The sequence below is a fragment of the Danio rerio genome, chromosome 17, assembly GCF_049306965.1.
Source record: "Danio rerio strain Tuebingen ecotype United States chromosome 17, GRCz12tu, whole genome shotgun sequence".
NCBI lineage: Eukaryota > Metazoa > Chordata > Actinopteri > Cypriniformes > Danionidae > Danio > Danio rerio.
In genome coordinates this window covers 55,784,595-55,804,594 of record NC_133192.1, presented here as the reverse complement: position 1 = coordinate 55,804,594, position 20,000 = coordinate 55,784,595, and the positions used below count along the sequence as shown (strand labels likewise).

The 20,000-nt window shown below is 36.9% G+C and overlaps 1 long non-coding RNA gene across 1 annotated transcript; it reads right to left on the bottom strand.

Moving 5' to 3' along the window:
- Positions 1-1,013: 1,013 nt before the first annotated feature.
- Positions 1,014-19,819, bottom strand: LOC141378399 (uncharacterized). Its single transcript, XR_012392964.1, has 3 exons — positions 17,474-19,819; positions 17,247-17,375; positions 1,014-3,264 (listed from the first exon to the last, which is right to left on the bottom strand). It is a non-coding gene; the product is annotated as an uncharacterized lncRNA (long non-coding RNA).
- Positions 19,820-20,000: the final 181 nt, after the last annotated feature.

The window sequence follows — 20,000 nt, the reverse complement described above, 5'->3', positions numbered from 1 at the left end:
CTTCATGGTCCAAAAACATGTGCTATAGGTGAATTGAATAAGCTATGGCCATATATGTGTGAATAAGTGTGTGTGGGTGTTTTCCCAGTACTAGGTTGCAGCTGGCATCTGCTGCGTAAAACATATGCTGGATAAGTTGGCGGTTTATTCTGCCGTGGTGACCCCTGATAAATAAAGGGAACAAGCCTAAGGAAAATTAATGAATATATTATTATTATTATTATTATTATTATTATTATTATTATTATTATTATAAGCAGAGATAAATGTACACCTAGGCAGTTATTTTCTCAGAATTAAGCTCTTAAGATGCTGATAAACCTGGCTTTATAATGTAAGATCAACTGCCTAAATGTACATTAAGCTAACCTACAAAATGTGGACCTTCTTGCAAGATGCCTTAAAAGTGAACGTTTAAGAACTAGGGATGTAACGGTATCAAAATTTCACGGTACGATAATACCTCGGTATGAATTACCTGATCACTGAACATATCAATGACATACAAAACAGCCATCTATCTGTAAGTTTCGAAACAGAACTTTAATTTTTCAATTTTAATAACAAAAAAACTATTAAACCATATAAAAAAATAAAGTTTCAATTTAGTATTGTTGAAAACTCATCACATTCAACATTTAATCACTCACTCACTTGGATAGAGATGGGTTTTTAAGGAAAATGATCATATAACTATAATCTGGTAAAAGCTGGGATCTCTGGGCATGTCCCCTGCAACAGAAAAAACCCCTCTCATTTGGGACTGAGGTTTCTGGGACAGAGAGATATGATTTAGCCAAGGTTGACAGCAGTGGGTAACGTTGTGCATTGTCTTTCCACCACTTGAGAGGACAAGCCATGAGTGAGATAGAGGTCTCTTTGCGGTACTAGTCAATGTATGCATCAATCTAACAAGTGTGCTGTGTTCTGCAGTCCCCATGACTGTTTTTAGTCGTATTCCCCGACTTATATTTCACCACAGTCTGGCAGTGCCTGCATACTGTTTTTTTCTTTGTCACCTTTTTGTCTGTCACTGTCCTTTTTCGTATCTTTTTAGAAAGAAACTGAAATACTTCCACACATCCGATTTAAAACCCGCTTTAGGTTTGATCATTTACAGCTCTTTTTCTTCCCCGCTACTAGCAGCACACTCCATTTTCGCATTACTGGATCTGTAGTGACAACAGACCGCAAAGGATGATGGCCATGCCTAGGCTGATGGGAATTGTAGTTCCCGCTACCTCCCGTTCGCTTCATTCGCCTAAGCAAACTTTTCTCCGAAATATAGTTTTATTAAGTCATGCGCCTACGGTAATATTGAAAAAAATTACTATTGCGGTATGACGGTATTTACAATATTGTTACATCCCTATTAAGAACATATTTGATTTATATACAGGCATATTTTATCATACAGGAATTATAATTCTCGGTCAAAACTGTATCCCAGAACTAGAGAAAAAAAGTGTTGTGTTAATTGTGTTGTTAATCAATGGATAACACCTGTGTAATGCATTATTATGCTAAAGAGAAACATTCGTGATTATTTTGAGAAGCTGCTGCACAGAGCTGAACTGCTTATAATGCACATTCTTAGACCTACTGACTCATTTCTCAATGATGTAAAGTCTGGTTTATGTCTTTGAGTTGAAACTAAACGAGTGTCTCGCAGATAAAACCAAAACCACAAATGTCAAAGAGCTCACTAACCATTAAATACATAACAATGACTGTATAGAGTAACCTCATTAAATCTGGCTTTTGTCACTACTTCAGATTTCACAAGCAGAATTCCCACTCAGCTCCACATCTGTCTACTATGTGCTAACAAGTATTCATAGTCCACTTACTGTGCGGATGAATGCATTGTGATAACAAATAAAGGCATGCAATTAAATCTGGTTTTCATTTCTGTAAATATAAACATGAATTACAGAAGCTTTCATTTATTCAGTGATTACACACATTGCCAGCCAATGATTTGCAAGTTAATCAGCTTGCCGACAGATTGGGGGAAAATCTGTGTGGTCGTTGGCTGCATTCCAGTCAAATGTTTTATTCCCTTCACTCCATCTTGTTCCCTTGGATGTACATCATTGATTACATTACACAAGTGCCCACTATTGATGGAGCATCTGACTGGGTTTAAATGAAATGCCATAAACCCTTGCGCATTTGGGCACTACATTGTTGACACATTGCATTCTGGGATAAAATAGTGCTGAAGTGGATATATCAAGCCGACTTAATCCCTTGGTCAAAAGCTTGGAGGGTAAGCTTCCCTCATACACTTAATGAAGTGGAACAGACTTTAAAATGGCAGCAGGGAAGCCCTCGAGGGAACATGTGGAGGAAAGTTTGCGAGTGCAGGTCGAAAAGTAAACTGGAATGCAGTCTTTATGTGTGAACTACTGAACAACGCATCAAAGAGCTCGCTGACAACGAAAATCTAATATCTAGCTTGTTAAATATTCCAGACCAGTTGGCCATCTCAACCCAACTGCAGCCAGTGAGAGAGAGCAATTTATAAGCTAAATGGCCTTTGTGTTCAGGAGCGCAACAGAAATGTTATTGGCCAGAATGGCCAATGATGCAGGAGCATATTAAAGCCACATCTATCAGCTGAACTGTGCAGATATATGAGTGACCACTGTTATGTATTTAATTGTTAGGCTCTTTGACATTTGTGGTTTCAGTTTTATCTCGAGACACTCCTTTAGTTTCAGCTCCGCTCATAGAGACATAAACCAGACTGTTGAGTCATTGATCCATACACACTCATTCACATACATACACTAAGGACAATTTAGCCTACCCAATTCACCTGTACCACATGTTGTTGGACATGTGGGGGAAAGCAGAGCACCTGGAGAAAACAACACGAAAAAAACACGGCAGAAATGCCAACTGACCCAGCCAAGGCTCAAACCTTTTTGCTGTGAGGCAATCGTGCTACCCACTGCGCCACCGTAATGCCCTTTGACAATACTTTTTTTTAAATTATATTTTTACCTTTATTGTATAGGACAATGAGGAGAGAGACAGGAAATCATTGGAGGCAAATGGGAAGGATTAGCAAAGGATCTCAAGCCGGGAATTGTTCCCGAGTCACCGTAAGAACCAACACAGACCCATTCTGAAAACGTAGTCCAGCGGACGATTCTGGAGACGGAAAATTATGTAGCTGGAGGTACGTATGCCAACATTTTATTTTTTGAAGCGAACGCTACGAGGCGGTATGACGCTGTTCCTTTTGGCGCTTACCTATGGAAGGCCGTTGGGGCCAAAACGTCTGCAACAAACGTGTTAACGCGTAATTGCGTGTTAACACGTAATTTACGCGTTAACACGTCATTTACGCGTTAACACGTTGGTACGTGTTAACACGTCATTTACGTGTTAACACGCAATTTACGTGTTAACACGTTTTTTTTAACTAGTCTCATTTTTAAAGTGCTATCATTTACTAATTACTCCAATTAACCTACTTATTATACTATGTGTAAAGTAATTTCACTTAAATCACAATAAATGCTTTGCAGTCAATGATCTGTAGCAGATATTTAGCATTATAAAAGGCCAGACATCTTCTGTAATGTTATGTTTGATGGCATAATAATGTAAAATAATAATGTTTGTTATTCAGCTGCAGTGATTTCTCTGAAATGTGTGCAGAGAAATCAGAATGAGATTAATTTGACAAGTGTGTGCAAACACACTTTTTTTTCAGGAACACAAACTTACAGTATATACAAATCAACACAAGAACACAGAATGACATAAGTGGATAAAGTAAATAATAAAACATTGGTTACAAAATCATATACAATAAGGGTTGTGTATATGTATGACTAAAAACAATAAGCAACTAATCTAATAAAAAAAGATCTATAGAGATAAAGATGTGTAGAGATCTGGAGGTTGGGCAGGTGCAAAGCAATAATCCTCTCCGCTAACCTGACAGTCCACTGCAGTCTTCTTGTGTCTGATTTAGTGATTTCTAAATGGCACTTGAGAGTTTTTTTTTTTTATTTGAACTTTTTATACATTTATTGTTTGCAAAACTTTACACTATATACTTTTGGTCTCTGTACTGGAAGCTCCAAATCACCAAGACAAAACACTCTTGTGTGCAAACAATTGACAATAAATAATTGACAAGTTTTGATAAAACTGTAAGCTCTTTTCTGCCTGGTAAGAACAGCCCAAGTTATGATATACTAAATCAAATTACAAGACAAAAAGTCGAAAAAATGATTCATTACTCAAAATATGACTAAAATATGTAGAAATGACATAACGACAATAGATGGCGACAAATCACCATCTAAATGTGTAACTTAATTCTCTAAAGGTGATTAATCTAATCAAACTTTTTTTTTCTTTTTAAAAGAGTTATTGAATCTTTAACTGAATGTCATTTTTTTCATTCATTAGCTTATGAAAACTGCATGCAAGAACTTAAACTCAAATGGTCCATGGTAACTTTGCAACGTAGTGGGTAACACATGCAGTTTAGGTCAATTCAATATGAAGTGAATTTAAAATCATATTTCCCACATTATCTTTAACTAACCAAGGACATTTTCACAGTATTATGCCACAGTATCCAATAAAACAAAAATTCTTCTGTAGTCATAAGTCTTATTTCTTATAGTTTATATAAGTGATATGGGTCGATCAATTGTTACTTATGCAAACTTCAATACTTTCTTTAAAATATTAAAGGTGCTGTAAGCAATTTTTCATCTTAACAGGCTGGCACAATTCGGCGACTCTCAAAAAAAAAAAAAAAAATTGTGGTTAGGCATGCACAGAGCATCTTCTTTCTCACAATGAGTTTCTTCTATCATTCATCCAACCAAGTTCGTTCTTCCGAAGTGATCTGGGAACAAGGTCAGTGCTGCAAAGAGCTTGTAAAGCCTGCCCTGGCTCATTTAAAGTGACCAGCGCAATGAATGATAAATGTCAGTAATAATCAAAACAGTTTAAAACGGGGTTCTCTAGAAATGTAAATATTGCACATAATATGAAGATACAAGAAAGATACAAGTGTATGTTTTTGTTCCTGCCCATGAATAGATGATTTCTTTTGTTCTGTGGGAAATAAGGGTTTCTTTAATGCTCCACTGTAATTGGGTCACAAACCCCTGTCATTTGTTTGCTACATTTTTAATTTGTCATTATGTTAAAGATTGTCATAAGCATCTGATTTTTCCTCATTCTAATGTGCTTTCATTTTCTCCTAACTTGTTACAGGAATTTTAAAATCCCAACGGATAATGAAATCTGGTTACAGTGCACACAAACCTTAAACGTGCACACACTACAAGACAAAGAAAACTGTGGCATATAGCACACTACAAGATACTATTAAGATTGTGCCTGATGGAGCACATAACCTGATTGCAGAATAACTCTGCTTTTTAATGATAGGCTAGCTAACAAATATTTGACCAGCTGCCAGAGCGAACAGCCTGCAGAATTAAAAAAAAATGCTGCTTGAAAAGAGCACGTCCAAACAAATGTCTAATATTATTATAAATAACTATAATAAACACTACTACTACTACTACTACTACTACTACTACTACTACTACTATTATTAGGGACCGAGCACCGAACGGTGCAAGGCCCTATTGGAATTGCTCCGTTTATTATTATTATTATTCTTCTCTCCAATGAATCGCGATTTTGAGGGGCTAAACATGCCCGAAAACTCACGCAACTTTGCACACACCTCAGAAGTGGCGAAAATTTACGTTTTTTATGGTCTTCGGAAGTGGGCGTGGCAAAATGACTCGACAGCGCCACCTAGAAAAATTAAACGGACAAGCCCCCGATCCACGAATCACGCACATGCACGAAAATTGGCCCACACCTCAAACATGCCAAAACATACAAAAAAGTCTCTTGGAGCCATATCTCAAACCCAACAGGAAGTTGGATATTTTTGACTTCCTGCGACGAAAAAGTGGCATTTTTGCCATTTCCAGGCGTTGTATTTTAACGAACTCCTCCTAGGGATTTTATCCGATCGACACCAAAATGGGGTTTTGTCATCTAAAGGCCTTGGCGATGTTAAATTGCGAAGCTTTAGAGTTTTTGTCGATGGGCGTGTCCGTGGCGGCCTCGCAAACTTTGACGATTCGCCACAAAACAGGAAGTCGTTATAACTCAGGCATGCATTATCCGATCTGCCTCAAAATTCACACGTTTGATAAGAGCCCTGACCTGAAAACGTTTACATGCCGATATCCAGATACAGTTACAGCGCCACCTGCTGGCCACAGGAAATGACATGTTTTACATCATAACAAACTCCTCCCACAAATTTTTTCGTATCAGCACCAAATTTGGGTTGTTTTATCTGAAAGCTCTAGCGATGATATATTGTGAAGATCTAGAGTTTTCGCAGAGGGGCGTGTCCGTGGCGGCATGACAAACCTCAAAGCTTCGCCATGGAACAGGAAGTCCTTATAACTCAAGCACACAATGTCAGCTCTGCCTGAAACTTCACATGGTTGATAAACGTCATCTCTTGAACACATCCTCATAACAATAATGAAGTGGGCATGGCAAAATGACTCTACAGCGCCACCTAGAAAAATTAAACGGACGAGCCCCCGATCTACGAATCACACACATGCACGAAAATCGGCACACACCTCAAACATGCCAAAACATACGAAAAAGTCTCTTGGAGCCATATCTCAAACCCAACAGGAAGTCGGATATTTTTGACTTCCTGCGGCGAAAAAGTGGCGTTTTTGCCATTTCCAAGCGTTGTATTTTAACGAACTCCTCCTAGGGATTTTATCCGATCGACACCAAAATTGGGTTTTGTCATCTAAAGGCCTTGGCGATGTTAAATTGCGAAGCTTTAGAGTTTTCGTCGATGGGCGTGTCCGTGGCGGCCTCGCAAACTTTGACAATTCGCCACAAAACAGGAAGTCGTTATAACTCGGGCATGCATTATCCGATCTGCCTCAAAATTCACACGCTTGATAAGAGTCCTGACCTGAACACGTTTACATGCCGATATCCAGATAGAGTTATAGCGCCACCTGCTGGCCACAGGAAATGACATGTTTTACAGTGTAACAAACTCCTCCCACAAATTTTTTCGTATCAGCACCAAATTTGGGTTGTGTTATCTGAAAGCTCTAGCGATGATATATTGTGAAGATCTAGAGTTTTCGGAGAGGGGCGTGTCCGTGGCGCCATGACAAACCTCAACGCTTCGCCATGGAACAGGAAGTCCTTATAACTCAACCACACAATGTCCGATCTGCCTGAAACTTCACATGGTTGATAAAAGTCCTCTCCTGAACACATCCACATGACAATGTTGAAGTAGGCGTGGCAAATTGACTCAACAGCGCCACCTAGAAAAATTAAACAGACGAGCCCCCGAGCTACGAATCACGCACATGCACAAAAATTGGCACACACCTCAAACATGCCAAAACATACGAAAAAGTCTCTTGGAGCCATATCTCAAACCTAACAGGAAGTCAGATATTATTAACTTCCTGCGGCGAAAAAGTGGCATTTTTGCCATTTCCAGGCGTTGTATTTTAACGAACTCCTCCTAGGGATTTTATCCGATCGACACCAAAATTGGGTTTTATCATCTAAAGGCCTTGGCGATGTTAAATTGCGAAGCTTTAGAGTTTTTGTCGATGGGCGTGTCCGTGGCGGCCTCGCAAACTTTGATGATTCGCCACAACAGGAAGTCGTTATAACTCAGGCATGCATTATCAGATCTGCCTCAAAATTCACACATTTAATAACAGTCCTGACCTGAACAGGTTTACGTGCCGATATCCAGTTACAGTTATAGCGCCACCTGCTGGCCACAGGAAATGACATGTTTGACACTATAACAAACTCCTACCACAAACTTTCCCGTATCAGCACCAAAATAGAGTGGTGTCATCTGAAAGCTCTAGAGATGATATATTGTGAAGATCTAGAGTTTTTGCAGAGGGGCGTGTCTGTGGTGGCATGACAAACCTCAACGCTTCGCCATGGAACAGGAAGTCCTTATAACTCAACCACACAATGTCCGATCTGCCTGAAACTTCACATGATTGATAAAAGTCCTCTCCTGAACACATCTACATAACAATATTGAGTCAGTAATAGCGCCATCTGCTGGCAGAAGGTAGTTTGGCTTGTAACTCGGCCACACCATGTCCGATCTGTCTAAAATGTCACATGGTTGATGAAAGTCCTCTCCTGAGCACATCTACATAATAATATTGAGTTTTTAATAGCGCCACCTGCTGGCAAAAGGTAGTTTGGCTTATAACTCAGCCACAAAATGTCCCATATGCCTGAAACTTCACATGGTTGATTAAATTCCTCTCCTGAAGACATCTACATGCCAATCTTGAGTCACAGGTATAGCGCCACCTGCTGACAGGAGGAAGTTTGGCATAAATCTGTATTTTTCTTAGGTTTTTTATATATATATCGGCTTATATTATTATTGTTCGCTGTTCTCTGTCATCGTAAGGTCACCGGGCGGCGGTGAGCCCGGGTGCGAGGTCCCTATCATCGCTGCTTGCAGCTTTAATTATTATTATTATTATGGATCAGAGAGAAGACAAAGGCAGATTAACAGAGAATGGATATTTAATGATACTTTAAACAATTTTGAGGTTGTTCAGAAAAGAAATATCATCAATACCAACAAAAAGAAAACAAACAAACAGAACTTAACTTCGGGTTGTAACTGAAACAAGATGATGCCAGTGGAGGTAAACACCATACAGGATTCACAGGACAAGATAACAGACAGGATAACAAACTGGTGAGCAGGCAGGCAGGCTACATTATCAGGTAAATGCTGTCACACTGTAGAAAAATGAGTCTGGGTAATAACAAATAAATCAGACCATAAATGAGTGATTGTTCCAGGCTTACAGGCTTATGTAGTGTGAGCGATGATGAGCAACAGGAGAAGGTGATTGGTGATAAGTCTGGTGATTGGGGCTGTGCAGGTGCAGTGAATGAATCTGATTGTCCAGAAGGATTCCTGACAATTATTATTATAAGCTAATATCATAATACTGGAATGTGCCATGCTTTGACTGGCTATTTATTTCAAAAGAAAAATTGTTAGTTGTTGCACTGCATAGCCTATAGTGTGGAAAAATATAATTCACAATGCAACAAAACCCTGGTCTGCAGTTACAGTACTGTCTCTCCCTGGGAATTTTATTTTCTATACTTTAATTTTCTAAACCTTACATTTTAATGTTTAAGCATTTTGTTTCATTGGCTACACATCTGGGTCATAGCAACCACACACACAGAATAAAGTGTGGCTAATAAAAAAAAAAGATGGTTTAAGCATATTATAAATTAGCTTATTAATTTATTCATTTGTTAAAACCAACACAATTCCCACCAGCTTTTCTTTTTAGGCTTTCAGGATGTTGTCACAGCCATGAACAGAATAACTGGCTTTATTAATAGCCTTATTGTTATTATTTGACCAACTGCCTATAGGCACAACCTCAAAATGGTTTCTGGCAGTTATAAAAAAAAACAAAAACAAATGCATGCACTCAAGGTGTGCTGCAATTGTCTTTCATATATAAAATAAAAGTTTGTATGTTAGAGGGAAACAGAATTGCGGCTCATCTCGTGTATTTACTTAATTTTATAAAAGCCAGTAAGAGATATGCAAACCGGGACATAATGACACCTATTTTAAGGTTTTGCTTATAGTGGCAGGTAATCAAATATTACCATAATAATAATAATAATAATAATTTATTATTATTATTATTATTATTAGCAGGTTGTTGTTATTCTGTTCATTGTTGTGACAAGGTCCTGTAAGCCTAAAAAGAACAGCTGGGGAGAATCATGTCACTTAACAAATAAATAAATAAATATATATAAGCTAATTTATAATAAGATTAAATGATAGTTTTTTATAAAATAGTGTAAGTATAAAAAAAATTTAGTCCCATAGCCTAAACTGAAACGAGTTGGCTATAGGCTATAAGATTTTTTTTTTCAGAGAGAGATAACTGCAGGGCCAGGGTTTTGCATTGTGAATTATATTTTTTCAATACAATAGCTAACAATTTTGCTTTTGAACTACATAGCCAGTCAAAGCACAGTATAATAAGTAAAACTGGCCACAATTTAGTTTGGATGCGATAAATTGGAAGAAAATATATACATTAAATACAAAGGCTGGTTATTTTACTGGTGATGAGGCACACTACAGTGTAACCTTATATTTTACTCATTATTTTAATTGATAATTTGTTAATTAAGACTGGGCGAGGCAGTGGGGCAGTAGGTAGTGTTGTCGCCTCACAGCAAGGTTGCTGGTTCGAACCTCAGCTCAGTTGGTGTTTCTGTGTGGAGTTTGCATGTTCTCCCTGCCTTCGCATGGGTTTCCTCCGGGTGCTCTGGTTTCCCCCACACTCCAAACACATGGGGTACAGGTGAATTGGGTAGGCTAAATTGTCCGTAGTGTATGAGTGTGTATGTGAATGTGTGTATGGATGTTTCCCAAAGATGGGTTGTGGCTGGAAGGGCATCTGCTGCATAAAAACTTGCTGGATAAGTTGGCGGTTCATTCTGCTGTGGCGACCCCGGATTAATAAAGGGACTAAGCCGACAAGAAAATGAATGAATAATTAATACTTAAATGTAAAAATGGTATTGAATCAACTTAGAAAGATTTTTTATTTACTTTAAAAAATGTCTGGTGCAAAGTTTAATAGCTGTTAGTTGTGAAAGTTATTGATGTACTCTGGCTCCTTTAAGGGAGGTGCACCGGAAAGTAGGAGAGAGGGAAAAGAAGGAAGTGGAGAAAAGTTCGGCAGATGCAATGCTGTAGTAATGCTGTTTGTGAATGTTATGTTGATGCTCCAAATTAAAGACAAAGAAATGAATTATCACCCTGGTAACCCGCGTTTAATTATGATACCCACGTTGGAGAGACTGGTTTGTAAACAGCCAGAAACAATGGTTACAACAGATTTTCAACAAAAATATTATAAGGAAACTTATTTGACAACAACAGATCCTATAAATGTTATAACAAATGCCCTTAATTACCTAGCCTAGTTGACAGCAAGCATCAAGTGTTTATTGAGATTGTGTCTGTCATCTTTCTTTATGAAGCATTAAACAGAAGGGCGTACGTTGACCAGAGTGATGTTCCGCTGACGAGGTGCATTTTTTTAGCCTGTAACCTACCCTATAGATTTTTTTTTTTTTTGCACATAATGTTCTTAAAATTTCATTAAAATGTATATTTATAGTTTTTATATAAAATATAAATATATAAAAGGCCTGGATAAATTATGTATTTTATAAAAGGTTTGTTTATGGACTATGCGCGTCTTGCTGGCGCATCTGTGACCATGACAGAACGTGTTTATTTGAGATGATCAAGACCCACGGTATCCAGAGTAAACCACCAAATGAAAAAGAAGAATAAGAACCACATCCATCAGGAGGAACTGTGGATGCCAGAGGAATCTGTCTGAAATAGATGTCTTTTTAGTGAACAAGCATGAATAACATGCAGGTTTTAGAGTATGTGGAATTCCCAGCTTCAACTTACATGTTTTTCATGTTTGTTAACCATTTATTAATATGATTTACCATTAACAAAGCATTTGTTAGTGTAATTATAAACCTTATTATAGTCTGAACTCCAGCATTATAATGTAATATTGGTTCATTAATGGTTCTTGTAAGCACTAATTTTAATTTAACTAACGTATTAATTAACACTGTAACAGACGTAAATAAGCGTTATCTTACATTTCTTTATGCTGAAGGATCACTTTATTTCTATTGTTTATGGGGGACTTTTATTTTGACAAGAAATCGTTTTTTCAGAGCTAAAAAGTTATGATGAGAGAACAGTATGGATAGCGGACATTTCATGACGGTTTAACAGAGCTCGTATTAAAAAGGACGGTTTATAAGTTTATTCCTTGCTGCCAAATATGTTGAGCTTCTTTAAAGGAAGTGGAGCAGATGACGTAGGCTCAACGTAGCCATTGTGTAACGAAACGATTGAGCGCATCACCACATTAATATTCACGAGAAGGATTACAAGCTGCTACGACAGACACAATCATCGTGACACCACAGCTACGTTTTACTTGAATTATTCATGATGCAGTGACCGAAGCACTACGCTGAGCTTACGGTGACCTTACCTCATCATCCAAGATCATGACGAGAGAGTAACGAACGCGGAAGTGCGTTAAGAAATACAAACCGAAAGCAGCAAAATACAAAGCAACAGAGTTTTGCTGCTGTTTAATGTCGTTCATCATGGGTAACACTTTACAATAACAGCATGAATAATGATGTATTAATATGTAAACTAAACATTACTTTATTATTAACTAATGATGAGTTAATGCATGCCAATCATGAATTAACTTTAATTACAGCATGAGTCACGAGTTCATGTGTGAATAACGGCTACCTTAATTGTTAGTACATGTTTATGCCTAACGTTAATTTAACCATCATGAACTCATGCTATCTTAATGTATAATTATATTGTGACTTTACTTGGAGGGTCACATCATCATTAATCCATTCTTAACTACTCATGAACTCCTTATGCACGTCCATCTAGTATGTTACACTGAATAACAATAGAAAAGTGTTCTGGCAGCATCAACATGAACAGGAATTCATGAGTAGTTAAGGATGAGTTAACAGTAATGTGCCCCTCCAAGTCATGACATAATTATACATTAACAACTTATGAGTTCACGTTAATTACTTTTAGCTTAAACTTAAATGTGAATTAATACATTAATCAACAGCATGTACTAACAAGTAATTAAGGTAGCTGTTATTCACACATGAACTCATGTGACTCATGTTGTAGTTTACGTTAGTTCATGATTACGGCATGCATTAGCTTATCATAAAATCATTCATTCGTTTTCTATTCGGCTAACTCCCTTTATTAATCTATGTTTGCCACAGTAAAATGAACCGCCAACTTATCTAGCATATGTTCTATGCAGCAGATGCCCTTCCAGCTGCAATCCATCTCTGGGAAACATCCATTCACACTCATTGACACTCATACACTACGAACAATTTAGCCTAATTTAACTGTATCGCATGTGTTTGGACTGTGGGGGAAACCAAAGCACCCGGAGGAAACCCAAGCGAACCCAGGGAGAACATGCACACAGAACTCCACACAGAAATACCAACTGACCCAGCCGAGGCTCAAACCAGCGACCTTCTTGCTGTGATTCAACAGCACTACTGTGCCACCACGTCGCCATCATGAATTATGAATTTATAATAAACTAATGTTTAGTTTGCATATTAATACATCATTATTAAAGTACTGTTATTGTAAAGTATTACCAAATCAATTATATAATATAAAACAGTATATAATTACAAATAAATATCATATAAATAAATTTATAAATATATCATTTAATTTTATATATATATATATATATATATATATATATATTCATTTTCAGATAATGATAACTCTTATAAAGACATATTTCTTTAATTCTTTTTTATTTTTTTAATTATGCAGTGTCACATTTAGTTGGATCTTATATGAAAGCAATTGGCATGACTAGAACGCTATTAAAAGGATTTTCACTCCAGTGTGGTGATACATTAAAGTATTTAGAGGCCTAAAATCACCAATAATACACATGGCCACATCTTATAGTACACATATATCACACAGAATAATGGAAATATAAATACTTTGTGCATGATGTATTCAAATAACTGTAAATATGATTTGCTATCAAGCCATATAAAATGTGATAAAATGTGAATATCTGCAAAGTATATGAAATACAAGTTCATATTTAAATTATATATATATATATATATATATATATATATATATATATATATATATATATATATGTTATTTTTTTACATTTTGAAAAATTGGGCAACACGGTGGCGCAGTGGGTAGTACTGTCGCCTCACAGCAGGAAGATTACTGGTTTGAACCTCGGCTGGGTCAGTTGGTGTTTCTGTGTGAAGTTTGCATGCTTTATGAAAATGGTTTTATATTTTGTATCAAAATACTTTAGTGTCTTGTATTTTTTATTTTTTAAATACTGTAAAATACTTTGAAAGTCTACATAATGACATAAAATGCGGCCTCTGATTGATGTTTTCTCAGTTGTTTGCCCAGACTTGAGATCAGAACAGAAAATGTATTAAGAAGGTCATCAATGCTTGAAGTATTGATGGAAATTATGCTCATATAAAGAAAATAACAGACAAATGACAGGGGTATATTTGAGAGCAAGGCAACAATCATTGAAAATGGTATACTGCACAATACCATGAAAAAATATAATGGAAAAAAAACACCTAAAGACGGAGTACTGGAGTTCACCAAGGGGGTAAACGAAGACTTTAAGTTAAAGAAGAACTGAAAAAATCTTCAGAAAATGAGTAAACTGCACAAATGGATGGATTGCTGATGTAGATGCCAAGACAATAAGACACACCACATAAAAATAAGTCCTACAGTGGTGACACCTATACTTCATTGGTTCTTTCAAATGTCAGAATTTTGATCTGCAGGTGCACTTATATAGTTAATGAAGAGGAAAGATGTCAGTCTAAAGATAGCAAAGTGGCACAATACAGTATATGAGACACATATTTAATAATACTCCAGCCTATACAGACTGGTCAAAAACTCTAGACTCCAGACTTCGCAAAAACAGATAAGTCCATTTTTACAGATGTCATGTTTTTACAGATGTCATGTTTTATGTTTTGCATTTGTTACCGCTAAAACACAATTTTATGTGTAGGCCCTGCATATTGTGTTGTGCTCCACCCTGCTTTTCCACCCTGGTCTCTCACCAGCTCTCAGGTTAATTAGCTCCCAGCTGCTAATCATTATGAATCTGCCTGAATCAGAGTGTTTTGGCTTTAAATACAGCCCTCTGAAGCTAGAGAGCTGAGGAACACTTCTCCCCAGCTCGGAATAGGAATAGGAATAGGAATAGGAATAGGAATAGGAATAGGAATAGGAATAGGAATAGGAACAGGAACAGGAACAGGAGCAGTAGCAATTAATTAATTAATTTTATATTTCTTATAATTTTATTGTTCACTTGTGGTTGTGATATTGGTCACTAGTGTTTTTGTAGTTGGATCAAGCCTTAAAGCCAAATAACCTTTATTGTACCATTATTGCGTTTCCGTTGCTATATAGTATTTTGTGTACTTTGAGATTTAAGTTCTAATTCCATATTATTTTACAAATATATTGTGTATATATATTTTTACAAATTCTTTGTTACACCTTTTAAACAAAACTAGACTTAAAGTAAACAATTTTAATAACCTCTTTATATAACACCCTTTTAAAATATAAGACTGTTAAGAGATTATGTAAATCTTACTGGCCACTCAATGGATGAAAACACAATGATGAGATCTAGTCTAACTCATTATCTGCAATACATGTTTTTTTCTTTTTTAAAGAGATCATTTTCAAGACAGGACTTTCTGTATGTATTTTGTACAATTTTTTTTTTTAATGAAAGAGAAACACGAGTTTATAAATGCCTCATGTAGAGGTAAATGCGTTGACCGGTAAGCTGATTTAAACTTGCTCAAGCCCTGTTGCTGTCAAACATTGTTTACTTAATGTAGTCAGTGTAACGGTGAACGGTGACCAAACATGCCTATTTCGTGACGAAATTTCCTGCTCGCTTGTAAAAGTATTTTGTGTATTTTAAAATAAAAGATATATAGAACTTTACTTTGATACATTTGTGGCTGCTGTATTTTGTAGTTTATATTGATACATGTAAAATTGATGGATTTGGGATTTTATTTTAAAATGTGGTTCAGTGTATTTTTGCCCATTCCTGCTCCCTGTGTTGGCTTGTGTTTCCTCTGGGTGCTCTGGTTTCCCCCACAAGTTCAAAGGTAAAGGTGTGTGTGTGTGTGTGTGTGTGTGTGTGTGTGTGTGTGTGTGTGTGTGTGTGTGTCCATTATAATCACAAATATGTACATGAATGTTCAATTATGTAAAACATTTTAACTATATCAGGTTTTATTATACAAAATATTTAGAGAATTGTTACACATTTAGATGTTTAGAGAATCATTATTTTGACTTTATCTTGTACTTTTGATTTAGTAAATCATAGTTTTGGCTTTTTTTTTTTTTTTTTTTTTTTACCTCAATCGTTTACACAAAGGAGTGTTTTGTCTTGGTGATTGGAGCTTCCAGTACAGAGACAAAAATATCTAGTGCAAAGTTCTGCAAACAAATATATATTACATGCATAAATATATATTATAAAGAAAACAGGATTGCTATAAAATGTTAGTCATACAATATGTAAATTATTTGCAGACATAAACCTCAGCAAGATAGGTTACTCTGCATTTAATAATTTGTGCTTAGTAATTTATGACATGTTGTATACAGTAGAGTATGAGAATGAGAATGTAGAATCTGCAGCCATTTCCTCTGACAAAAATTCAATTACTGTCTGGTTTGGATCGGCCACCAAATCAGACATAAGACTGCAGCGGACTGTCAGCACAGAGGATTATTTCTGTGCACCTGCCTGACCTTTCTACACATCTTTATCTCTATAGATCTTCATTATTAGATCAGTTGCTGCCTGTTTTTATAGTCATAAATATACACAACCCTTACTGTTTATGATTTTGTTACCAAAATGTTGTATTTACTTTATTCACTTATGTCATTCTGTTTTCTTGTGTTGATTTGTATTTATGTATCTGTACTCCTGAGAAGAAAAAAAACATTTCTTGTGTGTTTGCACACCCTTGTCAAATAAATCTCATTCTGATTTCTCTGGACTCATTTTTCAAAGTAATCTCAGCAGCTAAATAACAAACATTATTATTATTATACATTATTATACCATCAAACATAACATTACAGAAGATGTCTGGCCTTTCATAATACAATACATGACATTATACATTTTTTAAAAAGCAGTTTGGAGAATGAATAAATGATAGCACTTTAAAAAATGAGACTAGTTAAAAAAAACGTGTTAACACGTAAATTGCGTGTTAACACGTAAATGACGTGTTAACACGTACCAACGTGTTAACGCGTAAATTACGTGTTAACGTGTAAATTACGTGTTAACACGCAATTACGCGTTAACACGTTTGTTGCAGACGTTTTGGCCCCAACGGCCTTCCATACTTACCGGCTGATTGCTTACCTCCGTGTGGAGAGCTTTCCCATCGCAACCAGTTTGTCCAGTAAGCTCGTCGTGTACGTTGGGGAACTTGAAATGCAGAGAGGAGTTGACCACGATGACAAACAGGTTCGAGTCCTGGGAAGATTGGTTCCAGAAATCAGGTAAGACAAAAACAGAATCCAAAAAATAAAATTAACAACAGAGTGAGAATGTGGTAAAAATCAGACAAGGGCTTTTCTTTTTCTAGACGGCTTTTGCAAACCGTCGGTTGGGTTTAGGAAAGTAAGCAGGTGTGCGGGTCAATCTGTAAAATTGGTTGGGTTTAGAGAACGAGGTGAGTGGGTCAGCCGATTGGTCAGTTGCCCAGTCAATCATTCAGTCGGTCGACATCGGCCGCGTTTCACGCGAGAACAGCAGGGGCACGAACCGCACTCGTGAGAGACATTTGAGATGCGAAAAAGTGCACACAGCAACCTCTCACAGGTTTGTGAAAACAAAAACTGCAAAAATATGTACCTCCCGGAATGTATTTCGTGGTCTCCAGAAACGTCCGCGGGACTTTGTTTTCAGAATGAGCCTGAATTAACTCTGATGCACTTTACTACTAGGCTATAGGCACCAACATTGACATAACCATGTTGCCAACTATTTTCAATGGAAAGGTACTATACAAGAGGATCATTTGTCATTGGTACAAAGAGCCATTCAGATGCTCCACCAGTGGTGGACACTTGTTATGTAATCATTGACGTGCATTCATGTGAATGAGATGGAGGGGCATTAGCAAGTGAAAACATTGTACTGGAAACGCAGCGGTTGTCAGATCATGTACTGTGTAACCCCCACTTGTGGCTCATTTACATAGTAGTGTAAACACCACAACTATTTAAAGACACAAAGTCAAGTCATGTAGCCTGAACGGCACAAAGATCTGTCAATGTTTGAAGTCATGTAGTGTGAACTAGGCTTAACCAACACAATCCTACTTGTATCTCTTAGCCTCGATACCTGTAAGAGTTTTGCAACACAAACTAAAAATTAATCAATTGTCAAAACATAAAAATTTATATATAAAGAGCGACTTTCCACTCTCATGCAAGTATCATCATGCATATGAACATTTAACGTTCACCGTTGAAAATAAAAAGTAAGAAAAATGAATAAGTTAGGTACACAACTATGTCAAAACATGGAATAGTATTTATAGTATTTGTACTTAAACATGGTATTTGCTTTGTTTTTTATGTGGATATATCTCCGATAGCCATATCAGACATCCCAAGTAGTGATGGGTCGTTCATGAATGATTCGTTCATTTTGAACGAATCTTCAATATGACTCGGGAACTACGAGTCCTCTCAGGGAGTGATTCGTTCATCCACACCTTTGTGCAGGTAGTATCGTTAATTTCAAGTCTTCATCCCATTGTCAGAAGCCAATCATATGCATTTAGGGCCGGAAAAAGAATTGATCTGCTCACCTCTCGAGTCCTCTATCGGATCTGAGTCACTCGTTCATCACGGGCCAATCATACACGTTTAGAGCCGGAAAAAGAATTGAACCGTTCATCTCTCGAGTTCTCTATCGGGTCTGAGTCACTCGTTCATCATGGGCCAATCATACACGTTTAGAGCCGGAAAAAGAATTGAACCGTTCATCTCTCGAGTTCTCTATCGGGTCTGAGTCATTCTGTCACGTGATGAACGAACGATCATGGCTCCTATCGGCTTAGACTGTGCATTGATTAAGATATGTGACTGTCAGTGTAACGTGAATGAACCCCTGACATTTGAAGACATGAAGAGGTGAGCTGAGCAAAGAGACAAAAATGCCTTCATAGACAGAAGAGCAGGTAAACATTGAATTATTATTTTCTCCATGTTATATTCTACTTTTGACTTCTTTGTCGTGTGATTAACCTTTTGGGCTTGTTGTACATGTGTTTGGAAGCAATTCGTTACATTTTAATAATATTTTGGCAAATTGAACCAAATGAACGAAATGACTCGAAAAAAAGATTTGTTCATCTTTATGAACGAGACTCAAAGATCCAAGTCAGTAAAATGATCCGAACTTCCCATCACTAATCCCAAGTTGGTTAAAGAAATTTCCGGGAGGCGCAGAGATTTCTGCAGCTTCAGGGAGACTTGGAATGCCTGCCATATAATCAAATTTTTAATTTATTTAGTAAATAGATGAATATTTAGTTACACACTAAGACAAATAATTTATCTCCTTGAGAATAATGTAAAACAAATGATCGTTTACATGTATTCTGTAATTGGCCGTAAAAAAACATTTCCTAAGTATCTCTTTCTCTCAACACCGTTTGTTTGATACTACAGGGGCCCTGCAGAAAGAGATGAAACCCAATTGTGTGAAGCAACATGACAAATTGCAGACATTAGTTCAGTGTTTCCTCAGGGAGAAAAGTTTGCGTGCCAAAGCAACATCACTCAAGCTTCTGATGGCACAGCTGAGTGACGTACTGCAGTGAAAGGCAAGAAAATGATAAACGTGACATGACAGTATACGTCTGCATTAACATAACCTTAACATGATCTGAGTTGTGAAATTAACAATTTCCAGCAGTCTCAGGAAAGAACCACTTCCTCTAGCATTTCCGAGGCAAGCTAAGAAACATAGTTCCTCCAAGGTGTCTTTGGTCTCCTTTCAGCCACTTGTAAGCACATGACCATAGGTGAGAGTAGGAACATAGATTGACCAGTAATATGAAAGCTTTGCCTTTTGCCACACTGA